The sequence below is a fragment of the Cygnus atratus genome, chromosome 18, assembly GCF_013377495.2.
Source record: "Cygnus atratus isolate AKBS03 ecotype Queensland, Australia chromosome 18, CAtr_DNAZoo_HiC_assembly, whole genome shotgun sequence".
Lineage (NCBI taxonomy): Eukaryota > Metazoa > Chordata > Aves > Anseriformes > Anatidae > Cygnus > Cygnus atratus.
In genome coordinates this window covers 560483-580496 of record NC_066379.1, presented here as the reverse complement: position 1 = coordinate 580496, position 20014 = coordinate 560483, and the positions used below count along the sequence as shown (strand labels likewise).

The following is a 20014-nucleotide window of genomic DNA, read 5'->3' as shown; positions in this document are numbered from 1 at the left end:
ATGACTTCTCCAGATGCTGAGATGGCTGTCTTTGGGGAGGCAGCTCCCTACCTCCGAAAGTCAGAGAAGGAAAGGATCGAGGCCCAGAACAAGCCTTTTGATGCCAAGACATCAGTCTTTGTGGCTCATCCAAAGGAATCTTTTGTGAAAGGAACTATCCAAAGCAGGGAATCAGGGAAGGTCACTGTTAAGTCCGAAGCAGGAGAAGTAAGTTAAAAGCAAGGGTTAAAAACTTAAAGTAATTACCGCTCTCAGCCCTTAGCTGACATACTTGGATCTCTTTTTTTCCTCTGTCAGACTCTGACTGTGAAGGAAGATCAAATCTTCTCCATGAACCCTCCCAAGTATGATAAAATCGAGGACATGGCCATGATGACCCACCTCCATGAACCTGCTGTGCTGTACAACCTCAAAGAGCGTTATGCAGCCTGGATGATCTACGTAAGTACCAGCAGCTGTCTTCCTTTGGGTAGCTGGAAGGCCTGCTGTGCCAGGCTGAGCAGAAGCCAACATGCTGTCTCCCTTCCTCGCAGACCTACTCGGGTCTCTTCTGTGTCACCATCAACCCCTACAAGTGGCTGCCGGTGTACAACCCGGAGGTGGTGTTGGCCTACCGAGGCAAAAAGCGCCAGGAGGCCCCTCCACACATCTTCTCCATCTCTGACAATGCCTATCAGTTCATGCTGACTGGTGAGTTGCTTGGTTTTCTTCAAAATCATTTGACTGAAAATATTCTCAGAGACAGAAGTCTTTTCACTGCACAGTAGTTCAGTTTAAAGATGTTGGGAGGGTGTATGTTCTCTTGTCACTGAAAATATTTCTCTTTACTGGACGTCATCAGTGATTGTCTTTAATAATCTGGGTTAGAATTTATTGCCCAAGATACTTGGGACGATAAACTTTTGAATTTCTGTTTTGCTCTTAGTTGAGAGGATTATTCTTTGAATGACTGGCTTTTCAGGACTGAAAATCATGAGGATGGAGTTCTGTAATGGTTTTGGTGTCAAGGAATAGCAAATTCAAAGTCAAAGGCAATGCTTCCTGTAATGCACTTATGAAATTTCAGGAACCACTCTTATTCAGGTGTTAGATTGAACTCTATGCAGAAAATTGGTACTTCCTCTCCCATTGCAGAAACCCATTCCTTCTTTTCCATTCAGTGGTATAAACTGAAGGAATAAGAAGGGTAGCGAACAGATTGCTTCAAACTTTTTTAGCATTTTCTAATTCTCCAAACATTAAAGAAAGAACAGATTACTTAGAAAAATATTATCCAAGGTAATTTAAGTAAGAGCATACCAATAAGCTTGATCTTTGTAATAGGCAAATAGGCAGGAATTTTTAAACAAGCAATTACTGGGCATGTACCAAGAAGAAACTGACGCATTTATTTTAAAGTGAATTCATGTCTCACAAAACCACTGATTTTTTTTTAACAAAACAGAGATGGTGGAAGTAGCCTACCTCAATTCAACAAAGATCTTCAGCTGAGTCTATAAAGCAGCTGTTTGTAGTCAGCATAAATTTTTATGCTTACATTCACTTACATTCTATAGCATTCTATATATATATAGATAGAGTATATATACATTCTATAAAATTGAGAATGTTCAAACAAATCTAGTTAAGAAAAAGGAACACGTGGTAAAAAAGTTTTGTTCCATTTTCACAGTGCAAAGTGTATATCAGTGAAGTTCTAGTGGGATCTGTTCTGGAAGTTCTGCCATCCAACATTTATTTAAATGATCTAGAAATGTCTAAACATCAAAGATGACAAGCTTTCTGATTTGACTAGGTCCTTCATCTTCTGTAAAGATGAAGTCCAACAGTAAAGAATTTCAGAAAAACTATATGAGATTCAATGATCAAGTTATCATTCAGGGATACGGCAACAAAGTATGGTCAACAAGAATGTAAAGTAATAAACATAGGAAAACAACCGATATTAAAGGTGTATAAAAGTGGGCTTGTTGCTGACAACTACTACTTCTGTTCTAATATAACTTTGAAAATTTTCACTCAGTGATCAGTTATATATAAAATAACAAACTGAAAGGATTGAAGACCAAAACAGAAAGCATCATTATGTCACGATGGTTACCCGAAGAATGTCTGCACATTGTGTACTGTATGTATTTCTGTCTTCCTTTTCCAAACAACAATACAGTAGAAATTGAACAGGTCAAGAAAAAGGTGAAAAGGTTTCCCAAAGGCATGGCAAGACATTTGCTCAGGTAACTCTATACAGATGATTTGTGCTACTTCTCTACAAAATTATGTACAGCGTAGAGCAGAGGGATAGACAAGGAAACAGTACAGTAAAAACTAAGCTCACCACAGACCAATTTTATTTTTTTCCTTCAAACAGTAAGTGGATCAGAAATGGAGCAGACATGATACTAAAAGTTAAAACAACATGAAAGCAACTGAGGAAGGGTTCAAGCTCAGGCAAATTCAGATGAAGCTCTTACAGAGAAATCTAGGTGTGGAAAGTACTAAAATATCAACATTCCATTCAATACTCTGGGAGAGTATCCTAGGGAAAGATAAATAAATTATTAAGATGTTTTCGTGATTTTTTTTGTGTAACACTCAATAGGACACTGACAGGAAAAAAAAATTGGTGGGACCTTTCAACTGACTGGGATGGCTGTTCCTGTATTACTCAGTTTATGAGAGGCACTTGTACTGGTTCATTTTAGCCTACAGATCAAAGTTCAAAGTTAATCAGTAAGTCTATCAAAATATCCATTAGCTTGGACTCCTTTTCCTAAAGAGAAGTGAGCAGCTTGACATGAACAGAATATCCAAACAAAAAAGCATGTATACTAAATATTACATGGATTTCAATGATGGCACGTCAGATTCCATTTACTACTACTGGGAACTTCAAAGAATTCAAAAGGAATTAAGAGTGAAGAACTGCAGCTTTGGAAGAAGTTGGCCGTATACTGATTATGCAACTGTTAAAAGTCCCCCAAAAACTTTTATCTGGGATACTCATGACGAATATAAATAATGTCTTTGCTTCTGCCTCTTTCACAGACCGTGAGAATCAGTCCATCCTGATCACGTATGTACACTTCTTGCTCAGTTCTCCATGGGGCTGCCCTGTACCAGGGGACCTGCTGCCTGACCACACACTCTCTGCTTCACTGTTTCCTTTGGCAGTGGAGAATCTGGTGCAGGGAAGACTGTGAACACAAAGCGTGTCATCCAGTACTTTGCAACAATTGCAGCTAGTGGGGAGAAGAAGAAGGAAGATCAGTCTGGCAAAATGCAGGTGAAATGATAGATAGGGGCTCAAATCAATGCTTTTCTCTGTTCCTCATTTTTGAAAAGTAATAACTAGGAATTATTATTGTCCTGTAGGGAACTCTTGAGGATCAAATCATCAGCGCCAACCCACTGCTGGAGGCATTTGGAAATGCCAAGACTGTGAGGAATGACAACTCCTCGCGCTTTGTAAGTTCAGAGAATCAGAAATCGGAATCATAGAATCACAGAATCAAAGCATGGCTGACATTGAAAGTGATGTCTTCAGGTCACCTGGTCCAATCACCCTGCTCAATAAGTCACTTAGCCAGCTGGTTGCACAGGACCATGTCCATTTGGCTTCTGAATATCTCCAAGGCATAAGTACCCAGAACCTCTCTGGGCAACATGTTTTATTGCTCAATCACCCTTACAGTCACAGTGTTTCTGGATACACAACTTCCCATGTTTTAGTTTCTGCCTCATGTTCTAGCACTGGACACCACTGAAAAGAGTCAGGCTCCATCTGCTTTGCACCCTCCCTTCAGGTGTTTATAGACATTGATGAGATCCCATGGCCATTCTCTATTCTAGGCTAAACAATCCCAGTTCACTCAGCATTTCATTGCGTTGGAAAAAATCTCTCCCTCCCATTAAAAGACAAGTGATGCACCCAGCGGTATTACACATTAAGATGTCAAAATAATCCATCCAGGCTGAAATGGTTCTTTTTCCCCTCAACAGGGCAAATTCATCAGAATCCACTTTGGGGCCACAGGCAAACTGGCTTCTGCTGACATTGAAACTTGTAAGTGACATCCTGGCATGATCACATCCCTTCCTAAATTCCTACCTCCGTGTCCTGTCTCATTCCTAATTCTTCCTTCCTGCCTTGCCAGATCTGCTGGAGAAGTCCAGAGTCACTTTCCAGCTCAAGGCAGAAAGAAGCTACCACATATTTTATCAGATCACCTCCAACAAGAAACCAGAGCTGATTGGTAGGAAGGATCATTATATCTTCTTGAGGAAGATTGCTGAGCAAATGTTCCCTCTACTATCTAGCTGAAAGAACTAAGCCTGTGTCCTTCCTCTTCCTGCTTTCAGACATGCTTCTCATTACCACCAACCCATATGACTACCACTTTGTGAGTCAAGGTGAGGTCACTGTACCCAGTATTGATGACCAGGAGGAGCTCATGGCTACAGATGTGAGTATCAGAGAAAAAAGATATCAACTGTGTATGTCTTGCAGGGTGACTTAATACATATTTAACTTGACTGTTTCTACTGCAGAGCGCCATTGACATCCTGGGCTTCACTGCTGATGAAAAGACTGCCATCTACAAGCTGACAGGGGCTGTCATGCACTATGGGAATTTGAAGTTCAAGCAGAAACAGCGAGAGGAGCAGGCAGAGCCAGATGGCACAGAAGGTACCAGAAAATTCAGCTAGTGAAAAATAAGGAAAAGCATCTTTGTTCGTTGGCTGTCTAATTGCAGAGGTGCATCCCCAGTCATGGGAAGTACCATTCTTTTATCCAACAGATACTTCCCAAAAGTACCCAGCCTGAAAACTGGTACTTTAGCACAGGATCTCTCTCACTCAGTAAAACATTCGACCACTATATCACCATGATGTACTAAGAGATTTTTCACCAAATATACCATGCATTCTTTGCTGTGCAGAAATTCAGTTGTCACAGAACAGGAGAGGAAACAGGATTTTGGAGTGCTTCTGGGAGCTTCTGGATTCAAGCTGTTCCTACTCAAGCCATGCCTGTCCTTGCTTTCAAGAAAGGCCAGCATTTGTTTCCATAATCCTTATTCCTTTCTAGACCTTCTCAGTAAAACCAGACCAATACTTTGCCATTTCTAGAAAAGTGAACAGCACAGCTGTTCACACTGACCAAATTCTAGCCATTGTCCAATGATAAATGCTTTTATCTCTCTTTCTCCCTCTTTAGTGGCCGACAAGGCTGCCTACCTGATGGGCCTGAACTCAGCTGACCTTCTCAAAGCCCTGTGTTACCCTCGAGTGAAGGTTGGGAATGAATTTGTGACGAAAGGTCAAACTGTCGAACAGGTAAATAAAGATGGCTTCAAAAAAGAACAGGAGCATTCTTCTTCTGCCCTCGAAGGTATGTCCAGTACTTTTTTCTCTTTTCTAGGTGAACAACGCAGTGGGTGCCTTGGCAAAAGCTGTCTACGAGAAGATGTTCTTGTGGATGGTTATTCGCATCAACCAACAGCTGGATACCAAGCAACCCAGACAGTACTTCATTGGTGTCCTGGACATTGCTGGTTTTGAGATCTTTGATGTGAGTAACGAAGATTTGGCATCATAGTTATGGAAGGGACAGGAAGAGATCATGAGGTCTCAGAAACAGATTTCTTTTTGGACTAGCCAAGGAAAAGGAAGTGCTGTGGGAAAACCCACAGCATGTTCCCTGTGTTGTGAATGCAGTCCTGATACTAGGGCTTCTGTGTCAGATCAAAGAAACTCCTGGAGTCTTGATTTGAGGGCAGAGAAATTTCTGGGTGGGACACTGAACAAGTTTCCATTCTCCAGGAGGTGAGAGAGCTGAGACACCTCCACGGTGCAGCAGCTAAGCTTATTGAAGGATCTGCTTTTGCGTAGAACAGTAAAAAAGAATTTTTCCCTGTAGATTGATTTAAATAACAATAATAATAAGAAAATCCTGCAAAGACACCTTATTTATTTATTTATTTATTTATTTACTTATTTATTTTACAATAGGAGTCCTGCTAAGGAAATGTATGCCATTACATAATGGTTAGGTGTAGTGTTTCTGCTGGGGAACTTCAAAAAGAATCAGCAGAACACTAACTGTGCACTAATCAGCAGAACACAGAACCCTGTGGTCATTGCTGTCCCTTGAGAACCTGTGCAACTCTCCTTGCTTTGAACAGTTCAACAGCTTTGAGCAGCTGTGCATCAATTTCACCAATGAAAAACTGCAGCAGTTCTTCAACCACCACATGTTCGTGCTGGAGCAGGAGGAGTACAAGAAGGAAGGAATCGAATGGGAATTCATTGACTTTGGGATGGACCTGGCTGCTTGCATTGAACTCATTGAAAAGGTACCTTTTCCATTCAAGTGTATGATGTATTTTGGAATTTTGTGATGTTTCTGAGCCTGATTCAGATGGGAAAGGACTTATGACCAGCCAGTCAGTTTCAGTCAAACAAAGCATTTTGCAATGGAATTTATCTTCGTGTGGAGCAGAGAAATTAGGAAGGCTAGATGTAAATCTTTGTCACCAGTCCTGCACCACCCTGTCTTTGGGTGTGGAAAAGGTAGCCCATGCTCCCACCAAAAGAATTCTTTGAAACAAACTGGAGTCTGTCTCCTTTCCTTTTTCTCCTGAAGATTCAAAACAAAACTCCACACACCATTTTGGGAAATAAGTGTTGCTTAGTCTGATTTCCCAAGACAACAGGCCTCTTGTAGCTATTATATTTCCATCCACCCCTTCTCCCTCTGCCCATTCCACTGCCCATTCTAAACTGAACTGGAATGATATTCTTGCCAGTTTAGTGAAGACGGGCTGCTGGAAGGAAAGGGGAGGCACAAATAAGCTCCCTGGCTGAGAACAACTCCCAGCCAACTTAGGCTCTTATCCAGGCTGAGATGCTACCCACAACATAAAGGTACCGCTGAACCTCACAGCATATGCCCCACACTGTTGCGATCTTTCTCTGTTACTTCTTTTGCTATCTTCCAGCCCATGGGCATCTTCTCCATCCTGGAAGAGGAGTGCATGTTCCCCAAGGCAACTGACACCTCTTTCAAGAACAAGCTCTATGACCAGCATCTGGGCAAGTCCAGCAATTTCCAGAAGCCCAAGCCTACCAAAGGCAAGGCTGAGGCCCACTTCTCCCTGATACACTATGCTGGCACAGTGGACTACAACATCTCTGGCTGGCTTGAGAAGAACAAGGACCCCCTGAATGAAACTGTCATTGGGTTGTACCAGAAATCATCAGTGAAGACACTGGCCTTACTCTTTGCTAACTATGGTGGTGAAGCAGGTACGCTACATAAAATCTGTGTTCATCATTTTCTTGCCATTCATAGCAGAATCTCGAAGGCAACATTAAAGAATTTTTTTTTCTTTTTTTCCAATTTTTCCAATATTGCAGAGGCTGGTGGTGGTGGTAAGAAGGGTGGTAAGAAGAAGGGTTCTTCTTTCCAGACAGTCTCAGCACTTTTTAGGGTAAGAGAAAAATACCTTACCTCACTATTGAAAACAAACAATGAAATGAAACAGGAGTAGAAATGAAACAGTAGTGCTGTGACAAAACTGCCCCTGTAATTCACTGAACAGACTGATTTATATTTATTCAACAAAGTTTACACTAGCATTACCACGGTAATACCCAATTGATCAGGAAACTGTAAGTTTCAGTTTTTACATGTATTTTATATAAATGTGCATTACTCATATGCTAAATGTTACCCTATGATTTCCCAGGAAAATTTGAACAAGCTGATGACAAATCTTCGCAGTACTCACCCCCATTTTGTCCGTTGCATCATCCCAAATGAAACAAAAACACCAGGTAAAGGGATCCAACAGTGGAAAAATTTGAGCCACAGAAGCTCTTCTCCTGTGTCTCAAGCAGTAATCGCAGTGTTTGTTAGGTGCCATGGAACATGAGCTGGTGCTGCACCAGCTGCGGTGTAACGGTGTGCTAGAAGGGATCAGGATTTGCAGGAAAGGATTCCCCAGCAGAGTCCTGTATGCTGACTTCAAACAGAGGTAAGAGTGCTCCACCTTTGTGTTAATTCAGACCAATTGGAACAGCCTAAGGAATCTAACATACTTGAAACATTATACTTCAAAATGGAGCGAAGTAGAATCATAGAAATTTTTTATGGTGAATTTCTGAATGATACCACAATCTTGAGGATTAGGTTTCTCTCAGATTTTGAATTAACAGTATGGAAACGTCACTTACACTGTCCTGAAAGGGTGGGCTGTCCCTAATACACGTTACCCAACTGGCCAGTCCGATGTAGCTGAGAAGGCGGTGGGGTTCATTCGCAGTAGTGGTATTGGCAATAGTTGTTTCTTCATGTTCTGTTTTCTCCTACAGATACAGAGTGCTTAATGCCAGTGCTATTCCAGAGGGACAGTTCATGGACAGTAAGAAGGCTTCAGAGAAGCTCCTTGGGTCCATTGATGTGGACCACACCCAGTACAGATTTGGTCACACCAAGGTAGAAACAAGTCCTGCACTCAAAGACTATGTACCTCCGCTACACATGACCTGAGACTGATGTGCTACAATGCTTCCTTTTTTTCAGGTGTTCTTCAAAGCTGGGCTAATAGGTCTTCTGGAGGAGATGAGAGATGAGAAGCTAGCAGCGATTATGACCATGACACAGGCCAGATGCAGGGGCTTCCTGATGAGAGTGGAGTATCGGAAAATGGTGGAGAGGAGGTAGACATTTATCACAAATGTACTTTATTCACAGGATGCTGTACTGGATTTATGTGACAAGGTTTTAGTAGTGGGGAAGCTGTATGGGTAGACTCTGTGAGTAGAGTCCAGAAGCTGCCCCATGTTAGACAAAAACCAGTTCCAGCCGGCTCCAAAAGGGATCTGCCACTGGCCAGAGCCAACACAATAAGTGATGTTGGTTGCGCCTCTTTGAGAACATATTTAAGAAAGGGAAAAAACAAACAAAAAAAAAAACCACCTACTGCACAGAAGCAGCTGGGAGAGCAAGGAATGAGAAACAGCCCTGCAGACACCGAAGTCAGTGCAGAAGGAGGGCAGGAGGTGCTCCAGGCACAAAGCAGCAGTTCCCCTGTGGCTTGTGGAGAGGCCCCTGGTGGAGCAGGCTGTCCCCCTGCAGCCCATGGGTCCCACAGGGGAGCAGATCTCCATGCTGCAGCCCGTGGAGGAGCTCTTGGTGGAGCATGTGCATGTGGCCTGAAGGAGGCTGCAGCCCATGGAGACCCCCTCACAGAGCAGGACCCGGGCTGGAGCTGCAGGCCTTGGAGAGGAGACCACACAGGAGCAGGGGGTCTGGGGAGAGCTGCCACCATCGGTGACACATGTTGGAGCAGTTTGCTCCTGGGGGATGGACCCCATGGTACAGACCCATGTTGGAGCAGTTCTTAAATTGCTGCTGCCTGTGGGAAGCCCCTGCAGGATCAATTTGGGAAGGACGGCACCAGTTCCATGGCACCTAACATGGGAGGGACCCCATGCTGGAGTAGGGGCAGAAAGAGACTGTGAAGGAGCAGTGGAGATGAAGCATTAGGGACTGACCCCTATTCCCCATTCACCTGCGCTGCTCAGGGGAGGAAGTGGAAAAGGGTGGACTGGGGGAAGATGTTTGTAGTTTGCTTTTAGTTTCTCACTGCTCTAGTCTGTTTGTAATTGCTCAAGCGTGTATGAGGTATTCTCATAGCTACCACCTCTGTGAGCCATTTTAAAAAGAAAGAAAGAAAGAAAAAAGAAACAAACAAACAAACAAACAAAGGAATTAACAGTGATGTCAGATGGTAAGGCCTCCACATTTTAACATGTGCCTACTTACAGGTACACAACAGAAATTTCAAAAACGTTATAACCCACAAAAATCTCTGTCTCCCCAACAGGAAGCAGACAGCTTGGCTGATGCCGAGGAAAGGTGTGACCAGCTCATCAAAACCAAAATCCAACTGGAAGCCAAAATTAAGGAGGTGACAGAACGGGCTGAGGATGAGGAAGAAATCAATGCTGAGCTGACAGCCAAGAAGAGGAAACTGGAGGATGAATGTTCAGAGCTGAAGAAAGATATTGATGACCTGGAGTTAACCTTGGCTAAAGTTGAGAAGGAAAACATGCCACTGAAAACAAGGTACACACATGGAGAGTCAACAAAGGGAGAAGAAGGATAGATACCTCCCACATTAGGCTGGCATGCGTATCCCAGGTTCTCTCCCCTCCCAGATTCTTGCGCACCCACAGCCCCCTTACAGGCAGTGAAGATGAGAAGCTAAAAAGTCCTTGAGCGCAAACACTGCCTGGCAACAGTTAAAAGTGTGTTATCAAATTCTCATCCTAGAAAACAAGCACCATACTGGCTGGCTAAGAACTCTATCTAGCTGAAAATGGACCACTACCAGCAGAGTCAAGTCTTTTACTGATTTATTTAAATATTTTATCCAACTCATCAGGTGAAAAACCTCACAGAGGAGATGGCATCCCTGGATGAGACCATAGCCAAGCTGACAAAAGAGAAGAAAGCCCTCCAAGAGGCCCACCAGCAGACACTGGATGACCTGCAGGCCGAAGAGGACAAAGTCAATACATTGACCAAAGCTAAAACCAAGCTGGAGCAGCAAGTGGATGATGTAAGCACACGTGCCTCCAGCAAGACAGGACAGGTATGGAGTTCGACCTGCCTGGCATTAATGGTGTTGTTGTGTTTAGCTGGAAGGGTCCCTGGAGCAAGAGAAGAAACTGCGCATGGACCTTGAAAGGGCTAAGAGGAAACTTGAGGGAGACCTGAAGCTGGCCCATGACAGCATAATGGATTTGGAAAATGATAAGCAGCAGCTGGATGAGAAACTGAAAAAGTAAGTGTGGTTGTGAGAAACCTGAGTGTGGGTCAGGTGCATTTATTAGGTAGTTTTATTCAGGTGTTAACACTGTGATTCTGTATGCTTTGTGCAAAGGAAAGACTTTGAAATCAGCCAGATCCAGAGCAAAATTGAAGATGAGCAAGCCCTGGGCATGCAATTGCAGAAGAAGATCAAGGAGCTGCAGGCAAGTCTCTGGTCCTTGCCCTCCATCACCCTTCAGAAAGACATCAGTACAAGGAGGGCATGGGTGTGAAGGGTCTTGCATTTTCCCCAGGCCCGTATCGAGGAACTGGAGGAGGAAATTGAGGCAGAGCGAACCTCTCGGGCAAAAGCAGAGAAGCACCGTGCTGACCTCTCCAGGGAGCTGGAGGAGATCAGCGAGCGCCTGGAAGAAGCAGGAGGGGCTACAGCAGCTCAGATTGAGATGAACAAGAAGCGTGAGGCAGAATTTCAGAAGATGCGCCGTGACCTCGAAGAGGCCACGCTGCAGCACGAAGCCACAGCTGCCGCCCTGCGGAAGAAGCACGCAGACAGCACAGCTGAGCTTGGGGAGCAGATCGACAACCTGCAACGAGTCAAGCAGAAGCTGGAGAAGGAGAAGAGTGAGCTGAAGATGGAGATAGATGACTTGGCCAGTAACATGGAGTCTGTCTCCAAAGCCAAGGTAAAGAATTGCAGTAGAATTCACAGGGCCAAGGTACAGCACATAGCCTGAATCTACTAGTCGCACTCTCATATAAGAATCCTGCTGTGAGAATTAGACAGAGTCCAGGTGTTCATTTCCTCTCCTTCTTTGTTTTTGATACCTAGGCAAATCTGGAGAAGATGTGCCGCACTCTGGAAGACCAGCTGAGTGAGATCAAAACTAAGGAGGAGCAGAATCAGCGCATGATCAATGACCTCAACACTCAGAGAGCTCGTCTGCAGACAGAAACAGGTGAGACATCCTCAGTCCTGAGGTGCAATGGCAGAACCTGAAAATCAGGAGGATACACCATGGTGCAAAGGAAGAATTGGGCTAACGTCTCAAAGCAACCCCAGATTACAGGGCTTTACAGCGTTCTCCAGGGCTAAGTATTGGGGACAGTTTTGTTTAACATTTTGATCAACAATCTCGGTTTTCAGGGGACTGAGTGCACGCTCAGTTATTTTGCAGACAACACCAAGCTGGACAGGAATGTTGATCTGCTTGAGGACAGGAAGGCTCTGCAGAGCGATCTGGGTAGGCAAGATCAATGGGCTGCAACCAATTTTATGGTATTCATCAAAGCTAAGTGCTGGATGCTGCATTTGGGTCACAACAACCAAGTGCAGCAATATAGGCTTGGGGAAGAGTGTCTGGAAAGCTGCTCAGCAGAAAAGTATCTGGGGGTGCTTGTCCACTTGCTGTCTTACCATGAGCCAGCAGGGTGCCCAGGTGGGCAGCAATGTCATCCTGTCCTGTATCAGAAACAGCGTGGCCAGCTGGTCTAGGGAAGCGATTGTGCCTGTGTATTCGGCACTGGTGAGACCACATCTCAGATACGGTGTTCAGATTTGGGCCACTCTCTACAAAGAACATACTGAGTTCCTGGAATATGAAGAGCAAAGAAGCTGGTGAAGGGACTGGAAAGCAAGACATGCAAGACATGTGAGGAGCAGCTGAGGGAACTGGTTTGGTTAGTCTTGAGAAAGGGGGATGAAGGGAGACCTCACGGCTTTCTACAACTACCTGAAAGTTGGTTGTAGCAAGGTGGGTGCTGGTTTCTTTCCTCAGGTGACAAGTGATAGGACATGAGGAAATAGCATCAAGTTGCATCAGGGGAGGTTTAGATTAGATGTCAGGAGGAATTTCTCCGTGGAAGGAGTGGTTAGGCACTGGAACAGGCTGCCTAGGGCAGTAGTAGAGTCTCCATTCCTGGAGATATTTAAGAGATGAATGGATGTGTTGCTCAGGATAATGTTTAGTAGTGAACTTGGTAGTTCACTATAGTGTTACATCATGGTTGGACTTGATGATCTGATGGGTCTTTCTAAATGATTCTATGATTCTACTGTTAGTGTAACTTTATTTATTTATTTATTTATTTTTCACTTGCCAGGTGAATATTCACGCCAGGTGGAAGAAAAGGATGCTTTGATTTCTCAGCTGTCTAGGGGCAAGCAGGGATTTACCCAACAGATTGAGGAACTGAAGAGACATCTAGAGGAAGAAATAAAGGTCTGGAAGTGCCCTACTTCCTGCAAGCCACATCACCCAGAAATGCATGAGTTATACTCATCACAACACACAGGGAAGGAACCGTAGTGATTTTGATGCTAGAGGAAGTCATCCACAAGCCCTTAATGAGATTCTGATGCCCTCCAAGACAGCATGAACACACATTTGTAGGCACATTTACAGAAACAAGAGATTAGTGTCCCCTGGCCACCTTTCACTAACACATCCTAATCCTCTAGCACACATTTATGAGGGATTCATCATCTCCCAGCTATACATTTTTCTCATCAGAGTTTACCCACCCTTTCCCTGGGGCAGTTCTCCTGTGCATGACAATTTCACTGTCAAGATGCATCTCAAGATGTGTATCCAGGTTACTAATCCCGGTGTCCCCACAGGCCAAGAACGCCTTGGCCCACGCCTTGCAGTCTGCTCGCCACGACTGTGACTTGCTCCGGGAACAGTATGACGAGGAGCAGGAAGCCAAGGGTGAGCTGCAGCGTGCCCTGTCCAAAGCCAACAGCGAAGTGGCCCAGTGGAGAACCAAATATGAGACGGATGCTATTCAGCGCACGGAGGAGCTGGAGGAGGCCAAGTACGTGGGAAGTGGGATGTTGAATGAGTGGAGAAGACTGAGATTGCTAAGGGTATTTGGAAGGATTCTTTGAAATCTTTGAGGATGGGTCAAGATAGGGATGGGATGAAGGCATCAATATACTCTCTTTGTGTAGAGGGCAGAGAGGGAGAAAGATGAAAAGCGTGCTGTGGAAAAAGTTCAGACTGGGAGGACAAACTTGCCCTTAGGGTGTTAGAAGAGCTAAGACAGTCTGAAATACTCAGTTGGTGCTAGGGCAGAGATGCGATAGGCCCTTTAGGCTGCATGCTGCCTTGGACAGAATAAATACTGTGGACAGCTCAAGGAACTAAGTCCCCTAAGCAGGCAAGTGCCCTCTTGTGAATCTTATAAAATTGGCTACCCTTTACTCTCTAACCTGAAGCCGTGATCATCTCCTCCCAGAAAGAAGCTGGCACAGCGCCTGCAGGATGCAGAGGAACACGTTGAAGCTGTCAACGCCAAATGTGCTTCCCTGGAAAAGACAAAGCAGAGGCTGCAGAACGAGGTGGAAGACCTGATGATTGATGTGGAGCGAAAAATGCTGCCTGCGCAGCTCTGGACAAGAAGCAGAAGAACTTTGACAAGGTATTCTGGCCCCTGGCCCTGTGCTTCCTGGGCAGAGCATTCCTTCACAATTGCCACATCCATACTCACACCCTGTTGATCTGCCCAGATCCTGGCAGAGTGGAAGCAGAAGTATGAGGAAACACAGGCTGAGCTGGAAGCTTCCCAGAAGGAGTCTCGCTCTCTCAGCACGGAACTGTTTAAGATGAAGAATGCCTATGAGGAGTCCCTGGACCACCTGGAAACGCTGAAGCGTGAGAACAAGAACTTGCAGCGTAAGTCCCTAGCCCTCTGCTGCTGGCCAGGCTTTCCCCCAAGCTTGTCCACCCACCACTCCACACGGGTGTGTGCCTGCAGTGATGAGAAGAGACCTGTCACCCTGGTGTGTGAGGGCCCTTCCCTTTATGCCCTATGTCTGACCATGCCTTGTTTCACCCTTCCCTACAGAGGAGATTTCTGACCTCACGGAGCAGATTGCAGAGGGAGGAAAGGCGATCCACGAGCTGGAGAAAGTCAAGAAGCAGATTGAGCAGGAGAAATCTGAAATCCAAGCTCCCTAGAGGAAGCTGAGGTACAAAGTGCCCATAATGAACGGTGTCCACAGACTGAAAGAATGGGGGAACAGAAATCCGCAGATGTGGCAGGAAAGCCAAACTGTATTTCAAAAATGGTATTGTATTAGAGATTACTTAGAAAGCAAGCCATAGTTTTATTCACTGTTCCTACTAACTTGTCCAGGCCTCCCTAGAACATGAAGAGGGGAAAATCCTGCGCCTCCAACTGGAGCTCAACCAGGTCAAGTCTGAGATTGACAGGAAGATAGCAGAGAAAGATGAGGAAATCGACCAGCTGAAGAGAAATCACCTCAGAATTGTGGAGTCCATGCAAAGCACCCTGGATGCTGAGATCAGGAGCAGGAATGAAGCCCTGCGGCTGAAGAAGAAGATGGAGGGAGACCTGAATGAAATGGAGATCCAGCTGAGCCATGCCAACCGTGTGGCTGCAGAGGCACAAAAGAACCTGAGAAACACACAGGCAGTGCTCAAGGTATAAACCAAAGTATGTGCACGCAGGCATCTATCTTGCCTCATGTTACACCAACATCATAACTGTACAAATAATTTATTAAAAGAGCAGGGAATGTCTCTGATGTCTCTGTCCAACAGTGCTGCAGTGATCAGCCACCTCATAATCTCTCTTTCTCTCTACAGGATACTCAAATACACTTGGACGATGCTCTCAGGACGCAGGAAGACCTGAAGGAACAGGTGGCCATGGTGGAGCGCAGAGCAAACCTTTTACAGGCTGAAGTTGAGGAGCTGCGGGCAGCCCTGGAGCAGACGGAGCGGTCAAGGAAAGTGGCTGAGCAGGAGCTTCTGGATGCAAGCGAGCGTGTGCAGCTCCTCCATACCCAGGTCGGATACTTTGCTGGAAATGAATCCCGTTGTGTAGACACCACAGGAGATAACATAGAATGAGATTGCTATGTATCTTGCTTGTTGCTATGCATCTTACCGTGTACGTATTTGAAGAGCAAAGCTGTGACATGACCAGTCCAGCCAGGCACACGTCTGGTTTGCCGCTAGGGCTTTAAAGAGGACCTTTGAATCCTTTAAATTAAAGACTTGCATAAAAAGATTACTCTCACTCCCAACTCTTGATGTGGAGTTGTTAGATCTGACAGTACAAATCCTATCCTTCCTGTTGCACAGAACACCAGCTTGATCAACACCAAGAAGAAGCTGGAAACAGACATCGTGCAAATTCAGGGTGAAATGGAGGAGACAATCCAGGAAGCCCGCAATGCTGAAGAGAAGGCCAAGAAGGCCATCACAGATGTGAGTTGGGGCACTCTGTCACTGAGGATGGTGGATGTATCCTCCCCCAAAATGTCTTCGGCCCCAACCTGGCTTTGCTGCTTTGCCTCTCCAGGCGGCCATGATGGCGCGAAGAGCTGAAGAAGGAACAGGACACCAGTGCCCACCTAGAGAGAATGAAGAAGAACCTGGACATGACGGTGAAAGACCTGCAGCACCGTCTGGATGAGGCTGAGCAGCTGGCACTGAAGGGAGGCAAGAAGCAAATCCAGAAGCTGGAGGCCAGGGTGCGTAGGGATGGTATTTGTGCACAAGCGAGCATGTCATGAAGGGAGCCACCTGGAAAGCTCCAAACATGGGCTTCTCATTGCAGGTGCGGGAGCTGGAAGGGGAGGTAGATGCTGAGCAGAAGCGCAGTGCTGAAGCCGTGAAGGGTGTGCGCAAGTACGAGAGGAGGGTGAAGGAGCTGACCTACCAGGTAAGGCAGGAGGCGTCTTTGTGCTGACGCACCCTTCTCACAGAAAGCCAAAGCATTTTTCCGTGAACTCCAAGAGGACGTTTTCTGGTGGCGTGGGGAAACCAACTCTCTCTCTTTCCTGCTTACCAACCACTCTAGTCTGAGGAAGACCGGAAGAACATCCTCAGGCTCCAGGATCTGGTGGACAAGCTGCAGATGAAGGTGAAATCCTACAAGAGACAAGCTGAGGAGGCTGTAAGTATTGCTTGGAGAATGGCCATGAGCACCCTTCCATCGGGGCAGCACAGTCATTGAGATGAGCACGAATACAAGGAAAGAGGCATGAAAGTAACTCCAAAGACACAACAGTCTTGGCCACGTGGTTCATTCCCGTGTCAGCAGGCCTCGCCTTCTTCTGGCCATGCTGCACTCAGGGATGAACCAAGGGTTATTCTGCTGCCTGTTTGATTCAGGAAGTCAGACCAAAATTCCTGAGGGCCTCGTCCATTGACTGAGAAGCTCGTGAATCTCTGACGCTGGTAACAGCACAGGGTTTCTGAGTCTTTCTCAACCTAATAAACCACATGGAAAATTGGGCACCGAGTAGTGGGAGAATAAGCACACAAAATGAGAACACCACGTGACAGAATTGCTCCTCAAGAGTGACACAGTACAGGTGCAGTTTGCAACAGTGGGGTCTGAATAAGGGAGGATGATGAGCTCTTTGAGAGGTTTCTGGGTCAGCAGTGGTAGGTAGGAGACAGGAGGTCTGTGCTTTCTCCGCGTAATCACCAGAGCCCCTCAAGGCCCAGACGCATGAGGAGTGAAACCCCTGCCCTGGGCTCTTCACCACCAACTCCCTCTCCCCACACAGGAGGAGCTGTCCAATGTCAACCTCTCCAAATTCCGCAAGATCCAGCACGAGCTGGAAGAAGCCGAGGAGCGGGCCGACATTGCAGAGTCGCAGGTCAACAAGCTCCGAGCGAAGAGCCGGGAGTTTCATGGCAAGAAGATAGAAGAGGAAGAGTGAGGATGTCGTGTGGCAGCAAAGTGGCCTGAGGGATGCACAAAATGTGAACCCTCTGTCACTTCTTCCATAATTGGGATTTGTAGCCCCCTGCATACATAGGGAATAAAGTCTGTAGATTACTTCACGTACCCACCATGAGCATTAGTTGTCATCTGCTTCTCTTCTCTTTTACTGGTTAGGTCTGTATCATCATTTGTTTTTGGGCGCAGTTTTGGTTATAGCCTCTGTATACCAACATCACGGTACAGCTTTCTGTCCCCTAGTTCCCGATGGCTCATCCCTTCTATATCACTTAGGGACTGGGGCAAGATTGCAAGTGGCAATTCAAAGGCAGAGAAATCACAATAGTAGTTCCTGATAGTGACTTCTTCCAGTTCAGCCTGCTTACGGTTTGGTCCCAAACCTCTGGTGTTATGTTTGCCCATACAGCGCCTCAATCGCCTTCCAGTTGTGCAGCAAGCAACAAAACAGTTAACCTAGACAATGTCAGGTGTGAACTGCTCTTTTAGCTAGCCACTTTGGAAGGCGGATTTTTGTGGAGGGCCGATAACTGACAGAGTTTATGTTTTGTTGGGAAGCTGATATAAGGTGCTCTTTAGCCTCCAGTATGTTTGCTTCATTAATTTGGTTAGATGGGGTTGGGGGACTGTGAAGACTGTTGTGCCCTTCCGAAGAGATGAACCCTGTTAAGTTCAAGTCCACCTTATATCGGGATCAGCACAGAATCCTTTGAAAGGGTAGATAAGCCTGTGGATGGGGAGACCCATGCAATAAAACCCATGGGGATTCCCAACCCTTTCAGCAAGGTCTCCCAACAAAGGTTTTGGCAGAGAGAGGAAGCCATGGGATAAGAAGGAACCTTCTCGCCTGTCTAAATAATCCTCAAAGACACAGAACGAAGGAGGAGTTATCTGTGAGTGGTCTGTGCTGCCAAGCTATCCATAAAGCAACCTGAAGAGGTGCTGAGCGGGAAGGTGCGCAGTGTTTCCTGATGAAATAATACCATTCCAGGCAGTAAGGCCAATGACTGATGCCTAAGAACCAGAGAAGGCTTTAATGGCACTGAACAGACAGACATTAAAGATAGCATACAAAATTCAGTACAGTTAAAAAGAGGCACTTGGGGGAACATAACGCAGTGTCACATACAAACGGGTGGACACTAAGCTGACGATTACTGGTCAGGAGCAAGCTCTTCCACATGTGCTGGATAACTGCGTGAAGACATCAGCTCACATCTCAGCAGTCGTAGCAAAAGGCAAAATAAAAAGAGTCAAACTGATTTTGCAAGGAATTATGAGTGGGCACAACAGAGACAACGATCACTCCACTGCATTGTGATCAGAAGTGTGATGACATTTTGAATACCACTCACAGTCTGATTCCTCCCATTTTTAAAAGGGCGCAGAAGGAGCAGAAAAAAACATTCCAAAGGTGATGAAGATGACCAGATGCAAGGAACAGCTTCTATAGGAGGACCAATTAGGCAAACCCAGAAATTTAAAATAGTCAAGCAGACAACCAAGTGAGATACAAAACAGACGTATAAAGCTGGCACCATGTGGAGAGGCCTGAGAAGGATCAACATTCTAACTGGCTCTGGCTTTAAAAGATACAGGAGAGTGTGGACGTTGCAAGGTGGGGGACAGTGTGTGTCTGTGTCCTTTTGGGGGCCAGAAAATGTGGTTCCAGTCAGAACACACCCACCAAATCAGGCCCGAGGACACACAGGGATAAAAAAAATTGTTGAATCCCACTGTTTGTGTGCAGGGAAAGTTTGGCTTGTGTGCTGCTTTTACCTGAGATAGAGTTAATTTTCTTAGTAGTGGCTCATATGGTGCTATGTTTTGGATTTGTGATGAAAACAGTCTTGATTAGTGTTACACTGATGTTTTAGCTGTTGCTGAACATTGCTTACGCAGTGTCAAGGTCTTTCCTGTTTCTCCCGCTGCCCTGCCAGGAAGTAGTCCTGGGGTACACAAGATGCTGGGATAGGAAACAACCAGGACAGCTGACCCCAATGGACCAAAGGGACGTCCCATGCCATATAATGGCATGCTCAGCAATGAAAGCTCGGTGAAAGAAGGAGGAAGCAGGGACATTCAGAGTTACATCATTTGTCTTCCTGAGTAAACATTACACATGATGAAGCACTGCTTTCTCTGGAAATGGATGAATATCTGCCTGTTGATGGGAAGCAGTGAATGAATTCTTTGTTTTCCTTTGCTTGCACACTCAGATTTGCTTTACCTGTTAAACTGTCTTCATCTCAACCCACAAGCTTCCTCACTTTTAGCCTTCCAATCCTCTCTCCCATTCCCCTGTGGGGGGAGTGAACAAGCATCTGTGTGGTGTTTAGTTGCCTGCCAGGGCTAACTCACAGCAGCTGGCTACAGTAATGGCACTACTGGACTGTCCGAGGCTAAGAAACACATGGGAGCATTAGCCAGAAATGTGGTGTGCCTATT

The 20014-nt window shown here is 45.6% G+C and overlaps 1 pseudogene; it reads left to right on the top strand.

Moving 5' to 3' along the window:
- On the top strand, positions 1-17546 carry LOC118255541 (myosin heavy chain, skeletal muscle, adult-like; annotated as a pseudogene).
- The last annotated feature ends 2468 nt before the right edge of the window (positions 17547-20014 follow it).